Here is a 14,437-nt window from a genome sequence, read left to right as displayed (position 1 = left end):
AAAGCCAGTTACTCAAATGAAACTGCAAAAAGGAAAAAAAAACCTCAGAGTTGGTTTCTGGGCAAGACATGAATTCCCCTCACAGTCTGCTGGATGAAGTAGGTGCATCCTTTGTGCAGGAGAGTGGGATTTTCAAAAGTGCCTCAGGAACACAAGTCCCAGCTACTTTCAGCAGCTCTTATGCTCCTTTATCACTCAGATGCTTTCAAAAAGTTTAACCTGTGTTGCAAGAAGAGTGGTTGACGCACAATCTGTTGGTTAGAAATTCCTGAAATAAAGAAATTGTTGGCTGTATTTTGCATTTGCTCTGTCCTAATTGCAATCTATAATATTTGGATAAGGAAGGTTGCTACTCTCCCATTCCCGCCTCTCCTCTGCAATTCTGTCCCACTAGTTATCAACTTTTTTCATGTGTTTCAGAATTATATGTTCTTGTAGTTACTGCAGGTGACTTCCCAGATGCCATGACCAAAATTTACCATTAAAACTATTTGGGAACTGAAAGCCAGAGTAAATGTTATCCATTTCCACTTACCTGATAACCAACAGAATACTGGTCATTTCAGTTTTTCAAACTCTGCTGGGCCTTAATTGAATGCGTTTGAAGAAAGAGGTAGTAGAAATGTTGCCTATATGTACAGAAGGTGGATAATATACTGACCGATATCCTGCCAGGTTACAGGAACTTGTTTAAAATCAGAAACGCTAAGACAAAAAAAAAAAAAAAAAAGTTACCTTTTCCATAATTGGTGTTCTTCGAGATGTGTTGCTCATGTCTATTCCACAATAGGTCTGCGTACGTGCCATGTGCACAGGTGCCGGAAGTTTTTTCCCTAGCAGTACCCCTGGGGGGGAGCACCCCCCATGAACCCTGGAGTGGCACCTGCCTGGCACCTGCCTGGCGTGCTCCCCCCACCCTCAGTTTCTTCTTGCCAGACAACTCCGACAGTGGGGAAAGGAGGGTGGGATGTGGAATAGACATGAACACCACATCTCAAAGAACACCAGTTACAGAAAAGGTAACTGTCTTTTCTTCTTCGAGTGATTGCTCATGTGTATTCCACAATAGGTGATTCCAAGCTACATCTGTTGGAGGTGGGTAGGAGTTCACAAGTTCCCAGGACAGAGGACAGACGTGCCAAATCCGGCGTCATCCCTGGTTTGGGGGGGACGATCGCATAGTGCGAGGTGAACGTGTGAACCGAAGACCAGGTGGCGGCCCTACAAATGTCCTGGATGGGGACATGGGCCACAAAGGCAGCTGACAAGGCCTTGCCCGAGTCAAGCGTGCCCTCACAATGGGTGGCAGGGAAACACCCGCCAGCTCATTACAGGAGCGGATGCACTAAGTGATGCAATTGGAAAGCCGTTGATTGGAAATCAGCTGGCCCCTCACGCACTCAGCCAAGGCGACAAACAGTTGCAAAGACTTTCTGAAAGGCTTGGTCAGCTTGAGGTAGAAAGCCAGAGCCTGCCGCACATCTAGCATGTGGAGACGGCGCTCCTCATTGGACGCGTGAGGCTTGGGGCAGAGGACCGGTAGAAAAGTGTCCTGACCATGTGGTAGGTGAAGACCACCTTCGGGAGGAATGCGGGGCGTGGGCAGAGCTGGACCTTGTCTGTATGAAAGACCGTGTACGGTGGCTCGGAGGTCAGGGCCCTGAGCTCCGAGACTCGCCTGGCCGACATGATTGCAACCAGGAAGGCCACCTTCCACGAGAGGTGAGACCAGGAGCATGTGGCCAGCGGTTCAAATGGGGACCCCGTGAGACAAGCCAACACCAGGTTTAGGTCCCAATGCGGGACCGGGAGTCTAGAATACAGAAAAAGACAGTCCAAACCCTTAAGGAACCGGCCAGTCATAGCATGGGAAAATACCGTGTGCCCTTGCTCCGGTGGATGGAAGGCCGATATGGCTGCTAGGTGCACCTTGACTGACAAGGGCGCCAGGCCCTGGGTCCTCAGGTGGAGAAGCTAATCAAGGATAAGCTTGATCGGGGCAGCCACCAGGGAGACACCACCTAGAGAAACGGGACCACTTTGCCAAATAACCATGGCGAGTGGAGGGCCGTCTACTTTCGAGGAGGACGCGCTGAACCTGTTCTGAGCACATCCTTTCCTCTCTGCCTAACCACTGAGCAGCCATGCCGTGAGGTGAAGCGCCGCTAGGTTGGGATGGAGGATGTGGCCCTGGTCCTGAGAGAGCAGGTCCAGGTGGAACGGCAGCGGCCACGGCGGAGCTACCACCAGGCCCGTGAAGGTTCCATACCAATGCTGCCTGAGCCACGCTGGGGCAATCAGGAGGACCCGGGCCTTGTCCATCTTTATCTTCTCCAGGACCCTGCTGATTAGAGGGAACAAGGGAAAGGCATAGAGAAGCTAGCCTGACCAGGACAGGAGAAAGGCATCAGAGATAGTGTCCCTCCCCAAGCTCCCACTGGAGCAGAACCAGGGGCATCGCCAGTTCTGCCAAGTCACTAATAGGTCCACCTGGGGAGTTCCCCACCTTCGGAAAAGCCAGCGGGCCACTTTCAGGTTGAGGGACCACTCATGTTGCGAGGAAAAGTCCCTGCTCAAGCAATCCACCCTCTCATTCCGGGTGCCTGGTAGGTGGAAGGCCTTCAGGTGGATGTCATGGGCTATACAGAAGTCCCACAGCCTGAGGGCTTCATGGCAGATGGCAGAGGATTGGACCAGCCTTGCTTGCTGATATAGAACATTGAGGCCATGTGGTCCGTGAGGACCCTAACTACCCTGCCCTCCAGGTGTGAGCGGAAGGCCATACACGCTAGCCGCACCGCCCTGAGCTCCTTGACGTTTATATGTAGGGTCAGGTCTTGAGCCGACCACAGGTCTTGGGTCTGAAAGTTCCCCACATGGGCCCCGCAACCCAGGTCTGATGCATCGGACACCAGCTCCAATGACGGGGCCCTGTCCCTGAATGGGACCCCTTGGAGCATGTTGCTTGGGGCAGACCACCACCGTAGGAAGGTGATGACAGAGCCCAGCACGGTGAGGACCTTGTCCATCCTGTCTGGGGCCTGGGAGAACTTTGAGGCCAACCAGAGCTGGAGGGGTCTCATCCTGAGTCTGGCATGACAGACCACGTACGTGCACACCGACATGTGACCCAAGAATTGCAGGCAAAGCCTGGCTGTTGTCACCGGGAACCTTGTGACCGAGTTGATGAGACCTTTCAGGGTCTCCAATCTCTCTGGCGGGAGAGAGGCCCTGGCCAACACTGAGTCTAGGAGCGCCCCGATAAACTCTATGCTTTGGACCGGGACTAACTTGGACTTGGTGTTGTTTACCAACAGGCGCAAGGTGGTGCACGTGGACAGGAGCAGCACCATGTGATCCCTCATCTGCAACCAGGAGGTGCCCTTGACAAGCCAATCGTCCAGATAGGGAAATATCTGGACCCCCCCCCGCTGTCTGAGGTAGGCCACTACCACTGACATGCATTTTGTAAAACACCCTGGGGGCAGTGGACAGACCAAACAAGAGGACACTGAATTGGTAATGATTCTGTCCCACCATGAAACGGAGGAAGCGCCTGTGCCCCTCGAATATGTGGATGTGGAAGTACGCATCCTGTAGATCGAGGGCAGCATACCAGTCCCCGGGATCCAGGGAGGGGATGATGGAGGCCAGGGAGACCATGAGGAACTTGAATTTCACCATGTACTGGTTCAGACCTTGCAGGTCCAGGATGGGCCTGAGCCCCTCTTTGGCCTTCGGGTAAGGAAATACTGGCAGTAATACCCCTTGCCCATGAACTCCTCGGGCACCACCTCTATTGCTCCTAGTCCTAGGAGCCTCCCCACCTCCTGCTCAAGCAGAGCTTCATGCGAGGGATACCCCAAGAGGAATGGGGGTCATGGGTGGTTGGGAGGGGAGGAAGTAAACTGGAGGGGTGTAACCCCAGGAGATGGTGTTGAGGACCCATCGGTCTGAGGTTAGCCGCAACCATTCCGGGAGGAAAGCACACAACCGGTTGGAGAAGGGTAGCTTTATTGGATCCCTGGTGAGGGCTAGCAGGGTGCCCCTGAGCGTCCCGTCCAAAACGCCTTTTCCCTGCCTGCTTGCCCTTGGAGGACCTAGGCTGGGGGGCAGGCTGAGACTGCCTCTGAGGGTGTCTCTTAGTGTCCCACTACTTCTTATGGGCAGCCTCATACTTCGGGAGGGTGGCCTGCTGCGGCTTGAACTTAGGTTTTGCTGGAGCTGGGACATAGAGGCCCAGAGTCTGGAGGGTCATGCGGGAGTCTTTCATGCCATGCAGCCTTGTATCACTTTCCCCCGCAAACAGCTTCCCCATCAAATGGGAGATCCTGCCCGGAGGACTGCACGTTGCTGGACAGCCCAGAGAGCAGGAGCCATGACGCCCGTCTCATGGACACCGCAGAGGCTACTGATCGTGTGGCCGTGGCCGCAGCATCTGAGGCTGCCTGCAGGGATGCCCTAGCAGCCACTGGCCCTTCCTCCACTAGTGCCTTGAACTCCTTCCTATCACACTCCTGGACGGAGTCTTCAAACTTGGATAGAGAGCAACACAGATTGAATTTGTACCGGCCCCGGAAAGCCTGATGGTTTGCCATTTATAACCGGAAGCTCGAAGATGAATAAATTTTCCTTCTGAAAGTGTCCAGTCTCTGAGAGTCTTTGTTCTTTGGGGTCGGGGCTGGCTGACCCTGCCGTTCCCTGTGGTTGACCAACTCGATCACCAGGGAGTTGGGCGCTGGGTGGGTATACAAGTATTCATGACCTTTAGTGGGTACAAAGTACTTGCGTTCTGCCTTTTTAGAGATGGGGGGCCTACGAGGCTGGTGTTTCCCAAAGGGCATTTGAAATCTTAGCCACCCCTTCATGGAGAAGCAAGGCCACCCTACCTGGTGCTGATGGGGACAACATGTTAAACAGGGAGTCTGAGGGCTCCTCCATCTCTTCTTCTTGGAAATGGAGGCTTGCTGCCACCCTCCAAGAGTTCTTGGTGGGCCCTGAAATCCTCCAGTGGGGTGGAAGGGGGCAGGGCCACAATAACCTCCTCCAGGCAAGGCAAGGAGGCCGGTGCGGTGCTCTGGGTGTCGGCTGGCACCGGAGAGTCCACCACCTGGTCGGGCTCTGGGCATGGTGCTAAGGACATACATCCCACCGACAACTTTCTTGAGGGTCTGGAGAGGGAGGCCGATAGTGCTTCCGAAGCGCCATCCACCGAGCGAGCTCCCACCGGGGGCTGCATTGGAGGCCACAGTGCCCACTGGTACCATTGGGCCGGCCATGACGCTTGGTGCCACTGCACCTGTTGTGGCACCAGCGGGGCCAGCTGTTTAAGTTGGCTGGCCTGGCCCATTGAAGGACAGCTACAAATGGAGACCGGGCTGGCGTAAGATCTGCTGCTGTCTCTGAACCGGGAGGAGCGGCAGTGCCGGGATCTACGATGGCCACGGGACCACAATCTCAATGTGGAGCACTGGTACCAACAGTAACAGCTGCTCCGCGAATGGCCTCGACAGGCAGACCTGCAACAGCAAGATACTGGAGCTGCAATGTCTTGGCGGAGACTTGGAACGGGAGTCCGAGTGGGAACGACATTGACTACCGTGCCATGACTGACTGCAGTACCCTCTCCAAGTCAAGGACCATTGGCAACACCCACCGCGGTCCCATTGATATTCACTCCTTCAGGACGAGCTGTGCCAAGAGTCCCAGCTGGATGGAACCCAGCCAGACAGTCTGGTCAGTGTCAAGGGCGATTCACATGGACTCTGCCCCGAGCAGTTGCTGGGCGGTAAACGGCATGGGGAAGGTTCCCTCGACTGAGACCAGTGCCAGGCCAGAGGCGACTGCGGAGGTCCCAGCAGCGGCTTGCCTCTGGAGTGTGGGGCCGACATCGGTGGCACTCCGTGCACCAGCATGGACACAACATCCTGGGCCACCTGGAAGGCTTCAGGCATGGATGGCATCCAGACAGGCCTGTTCCAAAGGGGCTGGGATACTCCACTCAACATGAGTCGGAGGCCTGGGGCCCAGTGGGGATCAAGGACTGCCCGACATGGGCCTAGCCTCCATCTCAGCGCCGCTGTGAAGAGGGAGTCTTCCTGGCTCTTTTGGCGTGCCCTGTGGACGAGGAGGAGTGCCAACCGGTCAATGGCACCAAAGGGTCACCGCATACCGACACCGCAGTGCCAGGTACTGGTTTGGAGCAGCGTGCCCGAGTCGGGGTCAGCGCTGACTCCCTCAGGATGGCCCAGAGCCTAATGTCTCTTTCTCTTTTGGTCTGAGGCTTAAACGACTTGCAAATCTTGCACCTTTCATCGATATGGGTTTCTCCCAAATAGCGCAAACTGCCTGCATGCGAATCACTTCTTGGCATAGAACATCTACAAGAACCGCACAACTTAAACCCCGGGGCGTGGGGCATGCCCTGGCCCAGGCTCAGACTGACTGACTAAACTAAATAGCTAACTAATTACAGGTATTAACACTGAACAAACTAACAGTTCTGGGGACGAGCTACAGCAAAGCTGGAGCAGAGCAGTTCCAACACACCTTCACTGGAGGAAAGAAGGAACTGAGGATAGGGCGAGTGCGCAGCTCCCCTTATGCCACGCAGGTAGGGGGCGCTCCCTCCCTACGGGTATTGCTAGGGGAGAAACTTCCGGCACTGGTGCACATGGCGAGCACACACCCCTGTTGTGGAATACACATGAGCAATCACTTGAAGAATGAATTATACTTAAACAAGGACATAAAAGGCAAAAAGAAGTAGTTCTCTAAATACATTAGGAGCAAGAGAAAGATAAAGGAAAGTATAGGTCCTCTACTTAAGCGGGGAAGGAGAGCTAATAACGGACAACATCAAGACGACAGATATTTAATGCCTATTTTGCTTTAGTCTTCACTAAAAAGGGTATTTGTGACCAAATACTTAACATAATTAATATTAACAAGAGGGAAGAAACACAAGCCAGAAAAAGAAAAGAACAATCTACAGAATATTTAGATAAGATAGATGTATTCAAGTCATCAGAGCCTCACAAAATTCATCCTGTGGTACTTAAGGAACAATCTAAAGCAATCTCAGAACCATAAGCAATTATCTTCAAGAACTCATGGAGAATATGCCAGGTCCGAGAGGACTAAAGAAGAGCAAACACAATACCTATCTTTTTTTTTTTTAAAGGGGAACAAAGAGGACCCAGGGAATTATAGACCAATCAGCCTATCTTTAACAGGAAAGATACTGGAACAAATTATTAAACAATGAATTTGTAAGCACCTAGAAGATAATGGAGTGATAAGTAATGGATCTGTCAAGAACAAACCATGCCAAACCAACCTAATTTCCTCCTTTGACAGGGTTACTGGCCTAGTGGATGGGGGAAAAGAAGTAGATATGATGTATTTTAGTAAGACTTTTGACAGTCCTACATAAGCAAACTAAGGGAAATGTGATCTAGATGAAGTAGCTATAAAGATGGATGCTTAACTGATTAGAAACAGTACTCAGTAGTTATCCATGGTTCACTGTCAAACAGAGGTCATATCTGTTGAGGTCTCAGTCCTGGGTCTAGTACTATTCACTATTTTCATTAAATTATTTGGATAATGGAGAAGAGAATATGCTTATAAAATTAGCAGATGACTGCAAACTGGGAGGGATTGCAAGCACTTTGGAGAACAGGATTAGAATTCAATGTGTCCTTGATGAGTTGGTCTGAAATCAACAAGATGAAATTCAATAAAGTCAAGTGCAAAGTATTCCACTTACGAAGGAAAAATCAAATGGACAAATGGAACATGGGGAATAACTGGCTAGGCAGTCTACCACTGAAAACGATCTGAGGGTTATAGTGGTCCACAAACTGACTATATGAGTCAACAACGTGATGCAGCTGCGACAAAGGCAAATCTTAATCTGGGCTATAGTAACAGTAGTGTCATATGTAAGATACCAGAAGTAATTGTCCCAACTCTAGTTGGCACTGGTGAGGTCCCAGCTGGAATATTATGTCCAATTTTGGGTGCCTGACTAAGAAAGATGCAGACAAATTGGAGAGAGCCCAGCAGAGAGCAACAAAAGCGATAAAAAGTTTAGAAACCCTGACCTATACAAAAAGGTTAAAAAAAACTGGGCATGTTTAGTCTTGAGAAGACTGAAGAGAAACCTCATAAGAGTCTTCAAATATGGTAAGGGCTGTTAAAGAGAGGACAGTCATCAATTGTTCTCTGTGTCTAATGAAAGTAGGACACAAAATAGTGGGCTTAAACAGCAGCAAGAGAGATTTAGATTAGATATTACAGAAAACTTTCCAACTACAAGGGTAGTTAAGTACTGGAACAGGCTTCTAAGGGAGTTTGTGGAATCCCCATCATTGGGGGGTTTTTAAGAATGGGACAGACAAAAAGACACTTGTCAGAGATGGTCGAGGTGTATTTGGTCCTGCCTCAGTTCAGGGGACTGGACTATATGATCTCTGGAGGCCCCTTCCAATCCTAAATTTCTATGATTCTATTCAGACTTGAGACCAACTGATGGAGGAAGCAGTCATAACAAGCATATGTGAGTGATTCCTGCTTGAACCACAACTAAATTTACAGAAAGGTGTCCTTATTGCTAGTCAGATTTGAGTTTACCATGGCAGAGGCTTAATTGCTCAGGAGCATACAGACAATGTAAGACAGTTAATTCTGTGTGAGTTACTAGTGTAAAAGCTTGGATCAAGAGAAAGGAGCCCTCTTCTTTGTGGGCATTTGTCTTTATAATTATGTGCACTACCAGAATTCTGAGCCAAGGAGAAACAGAATTTCCACACTGGAGTGCTGCAAAAACCAGGGGCCTTGCCCCCACACTTTTGGTCTGGAGACCATGCTGTGCGCACAGGAGATAAACAGTGATAGCCAGAGCTCACTGGCCAATATGAACTTAGACCAGAACACATCACAGAGAAATTGCCTATTGTATCCATGGTGAGTACAGAACCAGAAAGCCTGCTGCTGAGAATATTCCTGATGGATCAGATGATTTCTATGTGTTTTGAGTTAGGTGAATATATCCCCTTTGTCTCCAGTCTGAGCCCTGGTGAGAATATTCTCTGTGTGAGCAATATGAACTTAAAATCAAAGTTCATGTTGTAGCCAGTGTGGGCACAGAATCAGAGCCAACTGCTGAGAATAGCTGCTATATCCCATTTGGAAACCAGACTATCATGGGACGGGACTTACCCCTGCGGCGCCTCCTGCTAGTCTCTCGGGGAATTAGCTCTTCCAGCCTCCGGAGTGCCCTCTGCAGGCCAGTGTCCCGCTTGCTGCTGGCCCCCGTGTCCTTCCCGGACCCCAGTGCCCCTTTTACCCAGGGTGCTGCCCCCAGCAGTACCTCCACCGTCTCTGGGTCTCCCCTCCCTGGGGAACCCTCACCCACTATCCCCACCTCGCTACTGCCAGTCACCATTGAGCCCCGCACACTGGGGTGGACTGCAGCATATAAGCCAATCATCACAGGCAAGGGGGGTTTGGACCTGTTGCCTCTGCCTACCTTTGGGCTGCCCCCTGCAACCCCAGTACCTATTCAGCCTTACACTAGGCCTGCAGCCTGGGGGGGTTTCCAGGCCCGAGCTCCCCAGCTCCCTTGCCTTCCCTGAGCCCTGCTCCACCTCAGGTACTCCAGAACGCTCCCCAGCAGCCAGGCCTCCACAGCTAGTGGAGACTGCTCCTGGCCCACTGCCCTCTTATAAGGGCCAGCTGAGCCCTGATTGGGGCATGGCCACAGCTGAGCCTGCTTCCCCCAAGCAGCCCAGGACCTGCTTTCTCCCAGCCACAGCCCTCTCCCAGGGCTGATTACAAGACCTTCAGGGCACCCCGCTACACAGACCAAGAATACAGTGATCTGTGTGCACATGCTCATGTGAGTGCAGCATCAAAACTGGGTTTGAGCGTGCAAGGGTGTATTGTACATGGGACAAGCAGTTCACGACAGTGTGCATGTGTGAGAACAGGACTTACCAAAGCTTGCACGTGGGCAGGAAGTAAACAGAGTGCACCCACACACACGATTGTAATACTCTATATTCTACCTTTGCTTTGTCTATCCCCCACTAGAACACCAGCCTCCTTAGTCCTCACACCAGCGCTTTCACCAGCTCCTCCCTACACCTGCCTTCACCCTCCATCAGCTAAATACCCCCTGGAGCCCTTGCTAGTCCCACTTCTACACAAAGTGATAACCTGAATCAACAAGGCTCCATGGCAAGATGTGTGAGTAGCAGCCAGTGTAAGCCTCACAGTCCTCCTGCAGTCACCACACCTCACCACATGAACATGGACAGGGCAACCTTTGTAAAGTTTCCATAAAAGACAATTAACTCAGATAATTAATAGTTAATTATTGATGGTGAACCAGAGAGTGTGCCTCACACCAAATGCAAGGATTGTATGGAAGGTGGTCACTGTTTGGGGTAAGTGGTGGTAGCACTACAATGTAAAGGTGGTCCCAGTGCTGGTTAACAACTGGGAATATGCAAACATCAATCTGATTAATTTTTTTTTTTTTAAGGTAAGAAATGTGACCCTCTATTGCAATAGGGACACTCCTCCTTTCTCTTCATGTTCTGTTCATCTACTTTTCTAGACATCAGGATTAAACAAAGGCAAAGACTACAAATGAGAAGTGGTCTGTTTACAATAAGAACTAGAGCACAACTATCGACTGGGTGTTCGCCTTCCCACTGACCCAAAACCCACCTGTGAAAGGGAACTGAAGAGTTCTAGCATCAACCAGAGCCTCAACTCAGCCTTCCACCAATTCTTCCGATTCTTCCACGCAAAGCCTGCGATCTAGTCCCAAAAGACAGTAACAAAGATGCACAGACAGGACAGGAAATAGTGAATTATTTTAAAATGTTTGTTCAGACTCATTTACAGATGCTTGAAAAAGTCAGAGGGTTTACTGAATAAACAGAAAACTGCCCCAACTACAGCTGTTTATAAAACGGAATTCCCATCCCACCAGAAAATCCAATAGTTTGACATTTGTTTTCTTGCTGAAAACTAAATAAAAAGTCAAAATATGAAAAGTTTTCATGGAAAGAAACATTCCAATGTGGAAATGTCAAAATGAAAAAAAAAATTGGCATTTCAAAATTTGAATTAGAAAGCAAAAAAAGTTTCCAATATCCCCCCCAAAAATTATTTTCATCAAAATATTTTCCTATGAAAAATTTTTAATTTTGACAACCCCCTCCCCCATTTAGTTGTACAAAATTGTAAGTAAAAATAAAATAAAAAACTTTGACCAATCTGGAACTGAGAAGGTAACAGGATCCTGGGGTTGCCAACAACACACAGGTTGAAGCACAGTGATCCATGCTTGGTGCAGTATCAGAAGCGATTTCAAAGGGGAGTTACTGAGCTTGGTTTTGTCACTTCCATCCCTGTCAGGTTCATCAGAGCTTCAGTGCAACCCCTGCATACATCAACTTCCAGTTGCTTCTTGTCAGGAACATTTTGTCTCTACTATTTTGATCTGACATTTGGTTCCAGCCCAAGGCCAGAGAATAAAGGGGAGCCAAACTCTACATCTCCTCTAATGTACAGTCTGTCTGGTCTGCCTCTTACGCGTGGGAATACTGCAATAGGTACAGAAAGAAAACTCCCCTCATGCGCAAAGCGTGTGCTGCCAAATGCTGGACACTCTGGACTGATTCAATATTTGATGGGACACAGCACTCAAGTGTTGCCAAAGCACGAGAGAAACACAGATTCCTAAGGGATCATCAGAGGTAGGATGGATCTGTCCAGGACCAGGTGGCACACTATGTCTTGGATTTGATGCCACATCCATTTGCAATTCCAATCCATTTCTGAGCCAGGGATAGCTTGCTACATAGTGTTGAGTCATCTCTCTTTTTTCCTCCCAGGGTTAGGCAGCATTTCCTCAACACTTTCAGGTGAAAAGTCTTTTATGGTTCCTGATCATTTCAACCTGCTTGTATATCATTCAGAAACAGAAAGTACAGGACCCGAGAGAGAGCAGCCTCAGCAGGGATTAGGATGGTATCATAAGGAAGACAAAATAATCCACTCCAATTTACAGGGGAGATGGCAGTGAAATTCTGGGACGAGCGTGTGCAATAGACAGAAAACAGTGTGCAGCAAAGCACGTGTGGTTGGAGAGACACCAACATTTCAATTACACATTAAAATACTTGCCTTCAGTCAGATGGTGCCGTAATGCCATTAAACATTATTCTGGAGGAGACTAAGTCTTTGAATTTCTGGCAAGTGGGGGCTGGAGCTCTGAGTCAAATGACAGCATCAGGCTCTAGAGACTGCTGGAGGTGCAGCTTGACTCAGTCTGCCATGGACGGGAGGTGCAATTTGCACAACAGCTGTGGAAAGTACTGCTGTTTGCTTTCCTCAGCCACACAGCAAACCGCAATCGTGCACCTATTATCGTATTCAGGCACAAGGAGGTAAAAGGATGGAGGAGTAAAAAACAAAAACCAAGCACTGAACCAGCCAAGCCTTTAAGTACTGGCATTCACCCCAACTGGAATCAAGGGAGACAGGAGAGACTTTGATTCTGTTAAAAGAACAGGAGAACTTGTGGCACCTTAGAGACTAAAATTTATTAGAGCATAAGCTTTCGTGGGCTACAGGCCACTTCATCGGATGCATAGAATGGAACATATATTAAGAAGATATAACATTGTCTTTGATGAAGTGCAAAAGAGCAAACGACACACCTCTACATCCCAGAACGTGCTGTTGCTCTGCTGACAACCCAGAGACCGCACCTGTATCTATCAGTTCCTCTCTTACAAAGGGCAAGATGCCAGTTTCACTTAAGGAAGCTGCTGTACGGTCTTCGCTCATGAAACTAATACGACACTATTTCGCTAACTGTTGTCCAGAATCCAATCTTACATTCCTGGTTAAAAAAGTTATTGAGAAGACTGTGCTGAGACAACTCCCAGAGTATGTAAGTGCCTCAAATCTCTTTAACCCTTGTCAGTCTGGATATAGAACAGAAATTGCAAAAGTGCCATTGGTAGATCACCTCCTGGCAATGGATGAAGATCATGTGTTCATCCTGATGTTAGAGCTATCAGCTGCCAGGATATAAATGACCATGAGGTATCAGACTCACCTGTGAACTGCACCTGCAATAGATAGGGCTGCTCTTGGGTGGTTCCTTTCCTCCCTGACCAAGTGTTCCCAGAAGTTGGCATGAGCCACTTGTCCTGAATCAACGTTCTGTCCCCCTTAGAGTGCCGTTATTTGGAGTTTTGCAGGGTTCCATCTCATCCTCATTCTGCTCCTGTTTAATAGGTATATAAGGCCTTTAAGAGGGTTAGCAAGGAAGTATGGGATGCAGAATGATCAGTACGCTGACAACACCCAGCTCTTGTTCTCTACCATGCCTGATTCTGCCAGTGCTGTTGAGCACCTGGTCATGTTTGGAGATTGGGGCTTGGAAAAGAGGCAAGCTAAAGCTCAATCTGGATATGGCTAAGGTGAAGTTCACAGGCAGAGGGAAGTAGTGAGTAGATGTGACATTGATTTCTCACACCCCACTTTGAGGATGTGTCTGCCATCAGTTACTCTCATTCACATTCTGGGACTAGCGTTTGAGCTCCAGCTACCGTCAGTTGACCATAGAACAGCTGTGCCTCATAATGCTTTGTTCATGAGTCTTGGAACAGGATACTGCAATCTATTTACTGTGATTTGTGCCTTTCTCCAGTGCAGATGGCTGACCACTGTTGTCCTATCAAGGCACAGCACTTACCAGGCAGGCCACTACCTTCTACATCAGTTTACAATTACAGACCAAGAAGTCTAACGTCAGTATTGGGCAAATTAGTTGAAACAATAGTAAAGAATAAAATTGTCAGACAAAGAAGAACAAATTGTTGGGAAAAAGATAACATGGTTTCTGTAAAGGGAAATCATGTCTTATTAATCTATTAGAGTTCTTTGAGGGGGTCAACAAACATGTGGACAAGGGGAATACAATGGACACAGTGTACTTAGATTTCTAGAAAGCCTTTGACAAGGTCCCTCACCAAAGGCTCCCACGTAAATTAAGTTGTCATGGGATAAGAGGGAAGATCCTTTCATACACTGAACTGGTTAAAAGAAGGGAACAAAGGGTAGAAATAAATGGTAAATTTTCAGAATGGAGAGGGGTAACTACTTGTGTTCCCCAAGGGTCAGTCCTAGGACCAATCCTATTCAACTTAGTCATAAATGATCTGGAGAAAGGGCTAAACAGTGAGGTGGCAAAGTTTGCAGATTATACTAAACTGCTCAAGATAGTTAACGCCAAAGCAGACCGTGAAGAACTTCAAAAAGATCAAATGAAAAAAAAATGAAATTTAATGTGGATAAAGTAATGCACATTGGAAAAAACAACCCCAATTATACGTACAATATG

The 14,437-nt window shown here is 48.8% G+C and overlaps 1 protein-coding gene across 1 annotated transcript in view; it reads right to left on the bottom strand.

Annotated features, from left to right (window-relative positions):
• Positions 1-14,048, bottom strand: part of LOC119846122 (sodium- and chloride-dependent GABA transporter 2) — a 69,523-nt gene extending 55,475 nt beyond the window's left edge. The window contains exon 1 of the mRNA XM_038379334.2: positions 10,741-14,048. The gene's annotated coding sequence lies outside the window, so the exon portion shown is untranslated. The remainder of the gene's footprint in view (positions 1-10,740) is intronic.
• Positions 14,049-14,437: the final 389 nt, after the last annotated feature.

Source organism: Dermochelys coriacea, chromosome 1 (assembly GCF_009764565.3).
Source record: "Dermochelys coriacea isolate rDerCor1 chromosome 1, rDerCor1.pri.v4, whole genome shotgun sequence".
Taxonomy (NCBI): Eukaryota; Metazoa; Chordata; order Testudines; family Dermochelyidae; genus Dermochelys; species Dermochelys coriacea.
The sequence above is the reverse complement of the archived record's forward strand: the minus strand, read 5'-3'. Positions and strand labels throughout refer to the sequence as shown.